Genomic DNA, 12071 nt, shown 5'->3' on the forward strand with positions numbered 1-12071 from the left:
CCCTATTGCTTGTACACTTTTTTCTACCACATCTTTTCCTTCCCTTCGCCTCTCTATTAATGTGCTTGGACACAGAGCTCTGTGAACAGCCAGCCTCTTTAGCAATGACCTTTTGTGTCTTGCCCTCCTTGTGCAAGGTGTCAATGGTCGTCTTTTGGACAGCTGTCAAGTCAGCAGTCTTCCCCATGATTGTGTAGCCTACAGAACTAGACTGAGAGACCATTTAAAGGCCTTTGCAGGTGTTTTGAGTTAATTAGCTGATTAGAGTGTGGCACCAGGTGTCTTCAATATTGAACCTTTTCACAATATTCTAATTTTCTGAGATACTGATTTTGGGGTTTTCATTAGTTGTCAGTTATAATCATCAAAATTAAAAGGAATGAACACTTGAAATATATCAGTCTGTGTGGAATGAATGTAGACATTATACAAGTTTCACTTTTTGAATGGAATTACTGAAATAAATCAACTTTTTGATGATATTCTTATTATATGACCAGCACCTGTAAGCCTATACTTGACTCTTAACACGCATGACTCGTGAGCTGAGCTAATGTAATCAGTTAGCTGAAGTTTAGCTAAGGCAATATCTCATGGCCATACAGGCTAATGTACTGTAGGCCTACTTAATTGAGACACTACAGGTGAATACAGTAACATTTGTGTTGGTGAGGCATTACTAATTAAAATGTGCTAATTTGCACACAATTGACAAGTCACTGCAGGTGAATAGGATAAACAAAATAACTAAAGCATATCACCACAGAACTTCCTCAGTTAATGACTTACATCAGAGCATTTCCCCCTGAAATAGTGAATTCTTGAAGTTTTATTTCCATTAGAGTAAAAGCAAAATAGACCAAAGTCTCAAAATTGACCACTGTATGAAAAAAGTGCCCTGCCTTAAACAGTAACTTCATAGTTTTGATTGTAGGCTCCTCATCTAATAGCTATCCATTCCATTAGTTTGCTGTATGCTAATAGATCTTGATTGACAGCCCTCCCTCATATGTGAAACTAAGTCTATGTCACCATCAGCTGTGTGAAGCTGAAGGTTATCTTTACTCATTTGGCATCTTGCTTGGGAAACAAAAAGTATTTAAATAACATTTATTTTAATTATGACTGCAACCCAATGCCGCAGTATAGTGTGAAGATTTTTTTATATTGAAGTGTTATGTATTCCACTGAGACCAAAAGAATTAAAACGATTTATTGCATTGTGAAAAATAAACAAATTATTAATGAAAATATGTCCCTCTCCTCAGTGCAGTCATTTATTCTAAATATATACTAGTAGCATAGAAAACATGCATATTATGGCATAGTTTCCTTTACTGTTGCCTGCTCCTGTGATAAACATAGTGAATACTAAAGAAGGCCGGGGTCTCTGTGTGAACTGATTATTTTGAAAAGTAAAAATATTAAACAATTTGTGATTAATTTCACATAGCAAAACATACAAACAGATCTCAAAACCAAACCAGCTGAATAAGCTACTCTTTTGTGTAAGCACAGCCCTTGAATAACGTTTCAGCTAACGCTGTTATTGCCTCCTTTGCCACCGTACCATCAGTGAATGGCTCCTTGTACTACATTAGGAAACATGCCGCTTCAAAGAATTCCTTTTCTTTGGTGGATAGATATGGCTGTGTTTTGAGGGTTGTCAGTTTACCGTGGCGCTCAACATGGCCTCCTATTAACTGAAACACTCACCCCACAGATGAAGTGCGCTAAGTACATGTTTGAGACCACAGCGCTAACCTGATTACAGAACCAGGTTTTTTCTTTATGTGGCATTCATGCATTCATGTATTGATGGCCACAAGTCTGTGGCACTTCTGTCCACATTATTTTTTAGGTTTGTACGAGGCACCTTTGTTCTAGTGAAGTAAACCCTTACTGGTATAGCTTACAATGATATTTTAGAAAATATAGTGCTTTGAAGCTTTGTAGAATTACATTTTTATATTTCCTTTCATACAAAAATTGTACATTACAAAACTACGTATATTTAAAAATATTGCAAAATACAACTCATACAGGGGGCAGCGCGGTGGTGCAGTGGTTAGCACTGTCGCCTCACAGGAAGAAGGTTGTGGGTTTTTGGCCCTCTTCCTTGGGGTTGTTTGTCTCGGGGGGCTGGGCCCCCGTCCGGGGATGGAATCGACCTCGGATTCACAGGATGCCTCCAGCTGGGCTGGGGTCTTCCCTGGTTCTCCTGGTCTCGCTTCCTGGTAGCGGGGAGCTCCCCAGCACGGCTCTCTGCTGTTCTCCCTCGGAGCGCTGCGCAGCTCTCTCCGGGACATGTTCTCTTACAGGTGTTGTCCTTTCTCTGTGCTGTTTGTGCAATGTTTGTGCCCCCCCCCCCATCCCCATTTCTGCCCCCCTGTCCGGCCCCGTGACAAATCAGTACATAATTAAATAAATAATAAAACAGACAAAGGAGTATATTAATACTCTCTTGTTAAAGTAAAATCTGTCTGGCACAAAATGGTATCCAGCTCATCATATCCTATACCAGGCTGCTGGGCAGTTTTATTTTTATGTATGTATGAAAGTATGAGCAGCTTCCAAAACCAAAGAGCCTGGGGATAAAGAGTAGCAGAGCAGGAAACCTTGGGGGGATGACTTGCTCTGCACTTCTGTTGACAGCTACTGCTTTGGCATCCAGCGGTTCACCTGTCCACTCCGGGCTAACCTCGAGAGTGGACTTGCCTACTCCGGCGGCATCAAGACTGACCTCTCTTGTGGCCCTGCCTCCTAGTCGACCTCCACAGCAACTCCACCCATCTACCTTGCCTTCTGGTATTCCTCCTGAGGTGTCTCAGGCCGATGGATGGATGGATGTATGGATGGATAGATAGGTAATCACAGTAGCAGTACACAAACGAAACCACAAAAAAAATAGAATAATGTAAAATGTTTAAAAGGAATGTCCTTTAAGCATTTGAATGCATACAAGTGTAGTGTATGTGTATTGCACTGTGCCAGAAGTGACAGCAAATGCAGTTGTTAAGTTGAGGTTGACTGTAACATATGGGTGTAATGCTCAGGTGTCCATATAATTTTGGCCATGTAGAGTATTAAGAAGCCGATATGAAAAAGAGGCGAAATTCAACAGCCCTTGGGTTTGTTAATTATCCAATATTATTTAATACTGTATGCATATATCAGTGAAAATGGGATTCATAGCTGTGTTTATTTAAGCTCATGAGTAATGAATAGTCAGTTATCACTGTATATTTTAATTCCAAGCTGCAACTAGCCCCGTAATTATATTCAGCATATACTGTATATAGCAAGTATTACTGTTTATTATCTCATTACTGTGATCAAGCAGTCTTTAAGTAAACTACAGTAATAAAACTGACACAGTCTTAATGGGGAGATATTTTCTGTTGAGTGTCATCATCCCTGGAGCAGGGTGTCATCTCCGGCTGTGAGAGCAGCGACTTCCTTGCAGAATTTGCTGTTTTGATTAGCATGCTAATGCTGGAGTCAATTTCCATCATGGAGAATAGAGGGATCTCTCAGGATTTGTCCCCCAGCGTGTGTGAGCCTCTGACAGTCGTTGGGTGGTGAAACGTGTCACTTCTGATGGAGGAAATTCTCTCACTCTACATTTCTACACAAATGTGCTTTATGTTCTTTGCACATATATGCATGCCCTATGCAAGTTAGTTCATCTGACATTGTAACCATCTGCATTGTTTGACAGACCAACTTTGTAATCTATCACAGTCATCTTGAATATTAGAATTTGTCAAATCAACAGATAATTAACATGTAAGCGAATGAGAATGGGAATGTTACAGGCTTGTTCAAATTTTGGTGATAACACTAAAGTGTTCATTATGGATGGATCCAGAAAGTGCAAAAAAACAAAACCACAGCTTTTGCAAATGCAAACTAACTAAATAAAAGAAACAGTTGAGGTTTTATTTCCATTCTAACTAATCAAAAATCAGAACAACACCCATGCTTCTAGTGTCTCTGGACCTGTATGTATGCATGTGTGCATTCATGTTTTCACTAATTAAACTGTCATGTTCAGGCCAAGAACCAAAGCAGGAAAATAAAGTTTAGGGCCCAGATGCAGACACTAGAATCTCGGATGCAGATCTAGGATTTATTTCCTTAAACCAAAAAACACTCAGACAGTGAACAACACACACAGGATAGGGCATAAACCAAAATAAAACCAAACCAAACAAAAAACTATACTATTCAAACTACCTGACCCAGTCCCCAGGTAATGCCTCAATTTTACAAACACAAAAGCCTGCACAGGCAATAATAACTATCAGCCTCAACCAAAACCAAGAGGCACAGTGGCGTGCTGTTCACATGAAATCATAGACACCCAGACTGACAAGTAAGAGAGAGATATTATAATTTTTATGTCCCCAGAATAACAGGATTGGAAAGCTGGACCTGGTGCTGTTCCAATCATGATCGTCAAGACGTCAGGCAGGAAGTGGGATGGGGAGTGACGTGGCAGCTGAGAGCAATCTCACTCAGGGCACCACACATCAGTGACACAAACAAAATCCAATTATAAAACTTACAAAATGTCAAAGTTACACTCTAGACAGGATATCTGCCACTACATTTTCTGAACCTTTGTTGTGGCAAATTTGCAAAATGCTTACATTCCAAATGCAAAGCAACGGTATCATTTTCAATAATGGTGTATCTGGTTAAATGTTTGTTGAACTTACGTATATGAGAAATAACAATACTCAACCACCCTTCAAGAGTGCTGGCATGAAGCTCTAGTTTAAAGGGACTCTCAAAGTCATATTGGCACTAAGGTGTACATACGAAACACCTTTCCCTTTGGTTAAGAGATGTGAATTGACGTGGTGCACTTGACCTTGGCCCACCTGCCTCCCTAAGTAAGTGATGGTGAATTTTTCAAATTTCCATTCTGCTAAGTTCAACGTGTGTGATGTTTTGAGTGAGTCAGGTTCAAGAATCTCCATGTGCTCCTCCTAGGTGGTGGTGTAGCCTATACCAACCATTGAAACCCGGCTGGGGCAGCCCTAGTCCACAGTTATTGGCAAACCAATAACTATAGACTAGGGCTGTCCCTGACTTAGTGAAGTCGAATAGTCTAATCAGAATCGTCAAGTCCTGCCTATAGTCGACTGATAGTCGAATCACGTGTGTTCTTGTGCATGGTGATTGCGAGCTGGGGGCGGGGGGGTGTTACACACGGTAGCTCTGCTTTAATCTTGATAGCTGCATTCTCTGTTCATTCAACTTACACTGTAAATTTCCAGCTAAACTGAGGCTTTTTGAACACCCTTTTTTTCTCTCTCTCTCTCTCTCACTGGTCTTGTGCAGAGTTGCCTGCATTCCGTGCTGCTGAAAACTGCATGCACATTGCGGTTCCTCGTGGGTCTATTTCAAGTAGCCGGCTATTTAAAAATGATATTTGCAATGAACATTCTTTGTGTGGTTCATCAACGGTGATAAATTATCCGAAAGTCCCGCGAGGTCAACTTGGCACAACACCAATGAATCTGGGCCTCTTCTCGTCTCTTCAGTAAGTGTTCCTCTTTTGCTACTATACACGCCTACCTACACATGCGCACTGATGACCCAGGGTTAGGGTTACAATTTTGGATTTATTTACACATTATTTACATTTATTAAAAGTTTTTATCTTTTTACATGTTTATTTACAGCATTAAACGTTGAAATGTATATTGTAATAGGCTGTATATTAACCTATTGGGAGAGAACTGGTAGTTCTATGTAAAATCAGACGTTGAGCACCCCCATATGGCCAAAATGGCATGATCCTTGTTTCGCTGATAAGCTTCGTCTGTGAGATTGACAGTCGAATCAGGCTCCGCCCATCGAAGCATCGAATCTTCGACTATTTGGGGTCAGCCCTACTAGGGTCTGGAGAATATCAAAATTAGAGGCAATCAACAATTTTCATCAATACTCATGGTTAACACGGTTGGGATGGTGTTCCCTGAATCCTCAACATCAATGTAATGTTTGAAGATTGTGGTTAGGGTCGGAACATCATTAAAGAGGCAAGCAAACCAGCCTATTAAATCTGTAACGTTGCGTCAAATTAGATGGGCCCCCATCATGGTGAGGGAGTCTCAAGCAATCCAGCAGTAGCAGAGCATAGTGGACTGGCTTGGTGAAATGTATGACCGTGTCCTGGATGAAGGATGGGCCTGTGCCATTTGCAGCATAGTAGGCAAGTACCAGGTTCTTGAATTGGATTTGAGCAGTCAGAGGTAGCCAGTGCAGGGTGTGGAGGAGCAGTGTATTGTATAAGAACTTATGTAGGTTGAAGACAAGTCAGACTACTGCATTCTTGATGAGCTGCAGAGGTCAGATGGAGCATGCAGGCAAACCAGCCAAGAGTAAATTGCTGTAGTCTAGGCGCGAGGTGACAAAAGCCTCTAACAGAATCTGTGCCGAGTCCTGGTTGAAGAATGGATGTGTCCTCCTAATGTTAAATTAATGGGAATTAATCTGCTGGAGTGGGTTATTGCAGTTTTGCTGGCTGCGAATATCAGCTGGTCATCCACTGTCACACTGAGAAACTTTGCAGTCTGAGATGGGGACACCATGAAGTTCTCAATGGTAATGGAGAGGTGGATGGGCGATGCCATCTGTGGAAGGTAGAGCAGCTCGGTTTTGTCAAGGTTGAGGTCCAGGTGGTGTGCAGACATCCACTGAAACGTCAACCAGACAAGTAAAATTTGGGCAGTCATCTGGGTTTTCAGACTGAGGAAAAGCCATGTGTGTCAATAACAGAGAAAAGAGGAGAGAACACAGATCAGAACCCTGCGGGATCCCAATAGTAAGGCTACAAGGTTGAGACACAGTAACCCTGTAACAGCAGTGTTTGTGTTAGGATGTGAGCTAGGAGAGTGCAGAGCCTGAGACTCCCTGTGAAATTGATTGATTTGGCAAGCTGAAACGTTAACACTTTCAACACCTTGGCAACTGAGCATTTTCTTCATCTAGTCTGACCATCCAAGGGAGAGAATACCCAGTGGCAAGGTCTGAAATTAGCCCCACCAAAGGCGGGTAAATTGTAAGCAGTCGCGATCCACCAGCAGAAAGACACAGGTAGTAAGGGCAGCGTATTGCGGCAATCGACACATGCCCCTGCATCTCACACAACACACACCTCCACCAGTCAGCTAAGGGAATAGTTATGTTGGTGTTTCTAACCAAACTCACCAGTCTTTAGTAACAATCAAAAATAAATAAATAAATAAAAATATCAGGTAGCTTGCCTGAGCAACTCCAGAGAAGAATAGGGTCCATCCCCTATCAAGGAACCGAAACTGTGCGTCGAGGTTAGCCCCACCAGATCTAACTGGTAGCGCTCCATCTCCCGCACAAGCTCCTTCCCCCACAGAGAGGTGACGTTCCACGTCCCCAGAGCCAGCCTCTGCTGCCCCTCTGAGGCCCCTGACCTTCACCGCCACCCATGTGGCAGTGCACCCAACCCCTGTGGATCTTCCATGTTGCTTTTTTGGGCTGTGCCCGGCCGGGCTCCGTGGCAAACCCGGCCACCAGGCGCTTGCCGGCGAGCAGGGTCTCTCCTCCTCTTCCTCGGTTTTTCATCAGGGGTCTTTATGAACCATTCTCAGTCTGGCCCCTCACCTGGAACCACTTTGCCTTGGGAGACCCTACCAGGAACACTAGGCTCCAGACAACACAGCCTCCTGTTGTGAATTATTTTGGAGCATTATAGCCTAAATTGTTATCATTAATTACTAGAGCAATGGTGGTCTACATTGTCATCATTTAAAGTGTTATTTTATAGTGTAAAGTTAGGATCACAGTGTTGGAACTCTGAGTGAGTGTGCTCCTTTCTGTATCTAACTGCCCAGGCTCAGCAGTAGCACGTGTGTGTGTGAGCAAGTTCGTGTGCTTTGGGAGAAAAGGGAGGGAGCACAGTAAGATAGCATCAAAAACACTTACAAAGGAAAATATAGAAGCAGATTTTGTGAAATTTGTATTACAAAACATACATCAATATAGTCCATCACAGTAAGAATGTCCTGTTTCTGGCACAGAGCACAAACAACACCAGTTTATTCCATAAAAGTCAGGTTATGGAAGAAATGGCATGATCAAGCGGAGTGCATGCAAAAGACACAGAGAGGAGGAGCAGGCAGTCAGAGACTTTCCCACCAAATGCTTAGGCACGTGAAAATCTTGGACTTTCCCAGACTCAGGTGCAGTAGGAAAGAGAGCCAAGAGATGATGTGAAGCCAAGAAAAAGAGCTATAAAAGGAGGTCCAAAAGGAGGTGAAAGTCAGTCGTTACATGGTTTTCATGTCGACTCGGGTCTCTGTTCTGGTAACAGAATGGGGCTCTATTTTGCACCGATCTCTGACGCACTTCGGTGGAACTTTTGTATTCTAATTGGTGTCTGTTTTTGTTGATAAAAATGTTGGTAAAAGTTCAAGCTTTCTTATCTGGCCCAAGTCTTGAATTTTTACACGACACTCCAGGCTCACCTGGGCACGCAAACCTCTCCACCACGATAAGGTGATGGTCCCCGGAGAGATGAACGCGCATGTGGACAATGATGGAGATACCCAGAAAGGTGTGATCAGGAGGATCTGATCTGAACCTGAGTGGGTGTTTGTTTTTAGACTTCTGTGCTAGTCATGGATTGTCTATAACGAACACCATGTTCGGACATAAGGATGCTCATAAGTGTACATGGTACCAGACCACCCTAGGCCGAAGATCGATGATCGATTTTGTAATCGCTTCATCTGATTTGAGGCTGCATATTTCGGACACTTGGATGAAGAGAGGGGCGGGGCTGTCAACTGATCACCATCTGGTGGTGAGTTGGGTCAGGTCTATGGTGCCTCAAGGGGCGGAACCCTTGAACACCGTGGTGGACACCGGTAGTCAGGGAAGCCGTCAGGCTGAAGAAGGAGGCCTTCCGGGATTTGTTGTCTCGGAGGACTCCGGAGGCGGCTGCAAGGTACCGACAGGCCCGAAGGTGTGGGTGTGGGAGAAGTTCGGAGGAGACATGGAGAAGGACTTTCGGTTGGCACCAAAGTGCTTCTGGAGAACAGTCCGCCACCTCAGGAGAGGGAAGCGGGGAACCGTCCAAGCTGTGTACAGTAAGGATGGGACCCTGTTGACCTCAACTGGGGAGGTAATTGGGAGGTGGAAGGAACACTTTGAGGAACTCCTAAATCCGACTGACATGCCCTCTCTAGTAGAGGGAGAGCTGGAGGCTGATGGGGGTTTCTTGTCAATTTCCCTGGTGAAAGTCACTGAGGTAGTCAAACAACTATACAGTGGCAAAGCCCCAGGGATTGATGAGATCTGCCCAGAGTGGAGTGACAACTCCAGGTAGGGAATGAGTCCTTACCCCAAGTGAAGGAGTTCAAGTACCTTGGGGTCTTGTTCACGAGTGAGGGGAGATTGGAGCAGGAGATTGGCCGGACAATCGGAGCGCAGGGGTGGTATTGCACTCGCTTTACCGCTCCGTTGTGACGAAAAGAGAGCTGAGCCGTAAGACAAAGCTCTCGATCTACTGGTCTGTTTTCGTTCCTACCCTCACCTATGGTCATGACGCCTCCCTAGGGAGGTGTTCCAGGCACGTCCAGCTGGGAGTTAATGTGGCTCGGGAAAGAGAAGTTTGGGGTCCCCTGCTGGAGCTGCTGCCCCTGCGACCCGACCCTGGATAAGCTTGCCAGCAGCACTTCGGTTGGACCACAGGAGATAACTCCGTTGTTGTTGCAAGAATCACTAAGTTTGTCTATTAGACGCAGATAAAATTTCTAAGCAGCAGACAAAAACCATCAGTAAAAGGTGGACAGCCACAGGGAAGAACAGGCTTTATTGAGGGGGAAAAGGGGTAGGGAGTGGAGGTGAGGTAGAGGCGGACGCCGGGGGAAACACGGGCACAGGGAACCGAGAAGACTGAGACAAGGGAGCTGGGGGCGCTGGGGACCGAGGAAGCAAGGCACAGGGAGGAGCCGGGAGGACGCCGTGGAAGAGGTCCGAGGAGAGAGGGCAGGGTGGCGAGCCCAGACAGGGTTAGACACTGTAGGAATAAAGCACAGGGAAACAGAACTGACACAGAATAAGCAAGAGCTTGAGTGGTGAAGTGGTACCGGATAAGGAGCAACAAGCCGCAATGGAGTGGAGAACCGGAGTTGATATGCAGGCAGGGATGAGGTTGATTGCAGGGGAAGTATGGCAGGCAAACGAGGTGGACGAGATGCAGGTGGGCTCAGGAGTGGAGGGAGAGAGAGAGAGAGAGAGCACACGCAGGGGAGGAGACACAGGGAGGCAGGCAGAGTACTGGAAATAACCAGGGGAAAACAGAATCACAAGCAAAAAAAAGGAGAAATAAACAGGACACTCACCGTCAACTGGGCTGCAACCACAACACCCACCACTTTTCAAAGTGACGGCCTTGTTGACAGCAATCAGCAAACGCTGGAAATGTTGTTCTGCATGAATAGTTATGATTATCTCAAGTTAACACTTAGCAATAACAAATCAGAGACTGACCACCATGTAGAGCATAATTCTTGCACAATAATTTAATATATAAAAACAACAACCAAAATGAAAAAGCTGTTTTGTTTTTGTTGTTATTGTAGCCTACTAGTGGTAAGCTATATTAGTCTATTCTATTTCTGAAATTATAATAAATACACTAACATTAGCCCTAATCAAACTATGAACACGTGAATGGAGAGTACTGGTACCTATTTTTTTTCCACTTCAAGCACTGGTTAGTATGGCTTGTTTATTAATATGCAGTGGGTGTGTTCTCTGTTAACCACATGGTACCTGGCACCTATTTCCAGGAAAAAAATAACATACCCAAACTAAATCAGTAATTTCTCCTCAACCATTAGGCCTAGAAACATAATTCTGGTCTCCTTTGAAAGGTCTGAAGCTAAAGAATATAAATCCATTGAACACTGACATATTTATTTAACCATTACAGTAAATTTGTAAAATTATTACACAATCTTTCAAAAATATACCAGGCGAATGTCCATGTTTAGGCCATATTTAGTGTTTATATGTTCACTTTTATTGGGAGTTATCTTCAAAACAATATTTCTCTCCATACAACCACATTCCAAATAACATAAAGCTTCCAAAACATTGAAATATTGATAAAAGCAGTCAATATTCCTATGACCAAAAGCACTCCCATGCTTTACAGGCCACAGCTTGAGAACAACATCCTACAGGACTGTAAGGACTGGACTCTTTCTCTTCGTATTGAAGAGACGAATTGATTGATACCCTGCATGTCTGTGTAACTCCTATGGGTCACCAGCAGAGGCCGATAAAAACCGCCTCCGCCAAAGCAAACTCTTCTTCTCTACTTCAGTCTGACAACAGAAAGGAAACTCATCAGCTCAGCCGACCTCACCAAGATGGTGGCCCGCCAGACGGTCTCTGTTGACACAAAGACTGCTGTTTTTGGACAGAAAACAGGTATAACAGTGAAAATCGATTACCTGCCCGGTATCGGGTACCAAGAGGTTAATGTATCCAACGAAAGTTAAAGTCAAGGGCGACTGGACTTGGTTGAAGATACTGGAAGACGTTTCGTCCCTCATCCAAAGGACTTCTTCAGTTCTGACTGACTGGCAGGGAAACTCAGCTATTTAACCTCAGTGGGGTCGTTGGCCCGGGTCATCGATACCGCTGGTTCGTTAGTGTTCCTTGTTGCTGTGATGACAGTCGTTACAGTCGTTAAGACTACCTGTGGCCAAGACTGAACGACCATTGTTGGTATCTTCACCTGAGGCCAATAGGTTACGTTTGTTGAGTTTCCTGGGAAGTGATGAAAGGACAGCATTGTAAGAGGGGGATAAGTGGTGGCGTAGACCCCCTCCTCTGTTCAATGACGGCTTCTCGACCCGGGTGTAGATGGCTTCCTTGACACCTCTTTCAAACCATCCATCTTCTCTGTCTAAAATGTGCACCTGGTGGTCCTCAAACGAGTGTCCTCTGTCCTTCAGATGTAAGTAGTGCAGAGTCTTGACCTGAGGAGTTGGCCCTTCTGT

The 12071-nt window shown here is 44.1% G+C and overlaps 1 pseudogene; it reads right to left on the reverse strand.

Annotated features, from left to right (window-relative positions):
* Positions 1–6048: 6048 nt before the first annotated feature.
* LOC123983445 lies at positions 6049–6810 on the reverse strand (annotated as a pseudogene).
* Between the last annotated feature and the right edge of the window lie 5261 nt (positions 6811–12071).

The sequence above is a fragment of the Micropterus dolomieu genome, linkage group LG14 (genome assembly GCF_021292245.1).
Source record: "Micropterus dolomieu isolate WLL.071019.BEF.003 ecotype Adirondacks linkage group LG14, ASM2129224v1, whole genome shotgun sequence".
Lineage (NCBI taxonomy): Eukaryota > Metazoa > Chordata > Actinopteri > Centrarchiformes > Centrarchidae > Micropterus > Micropterus dolomieu.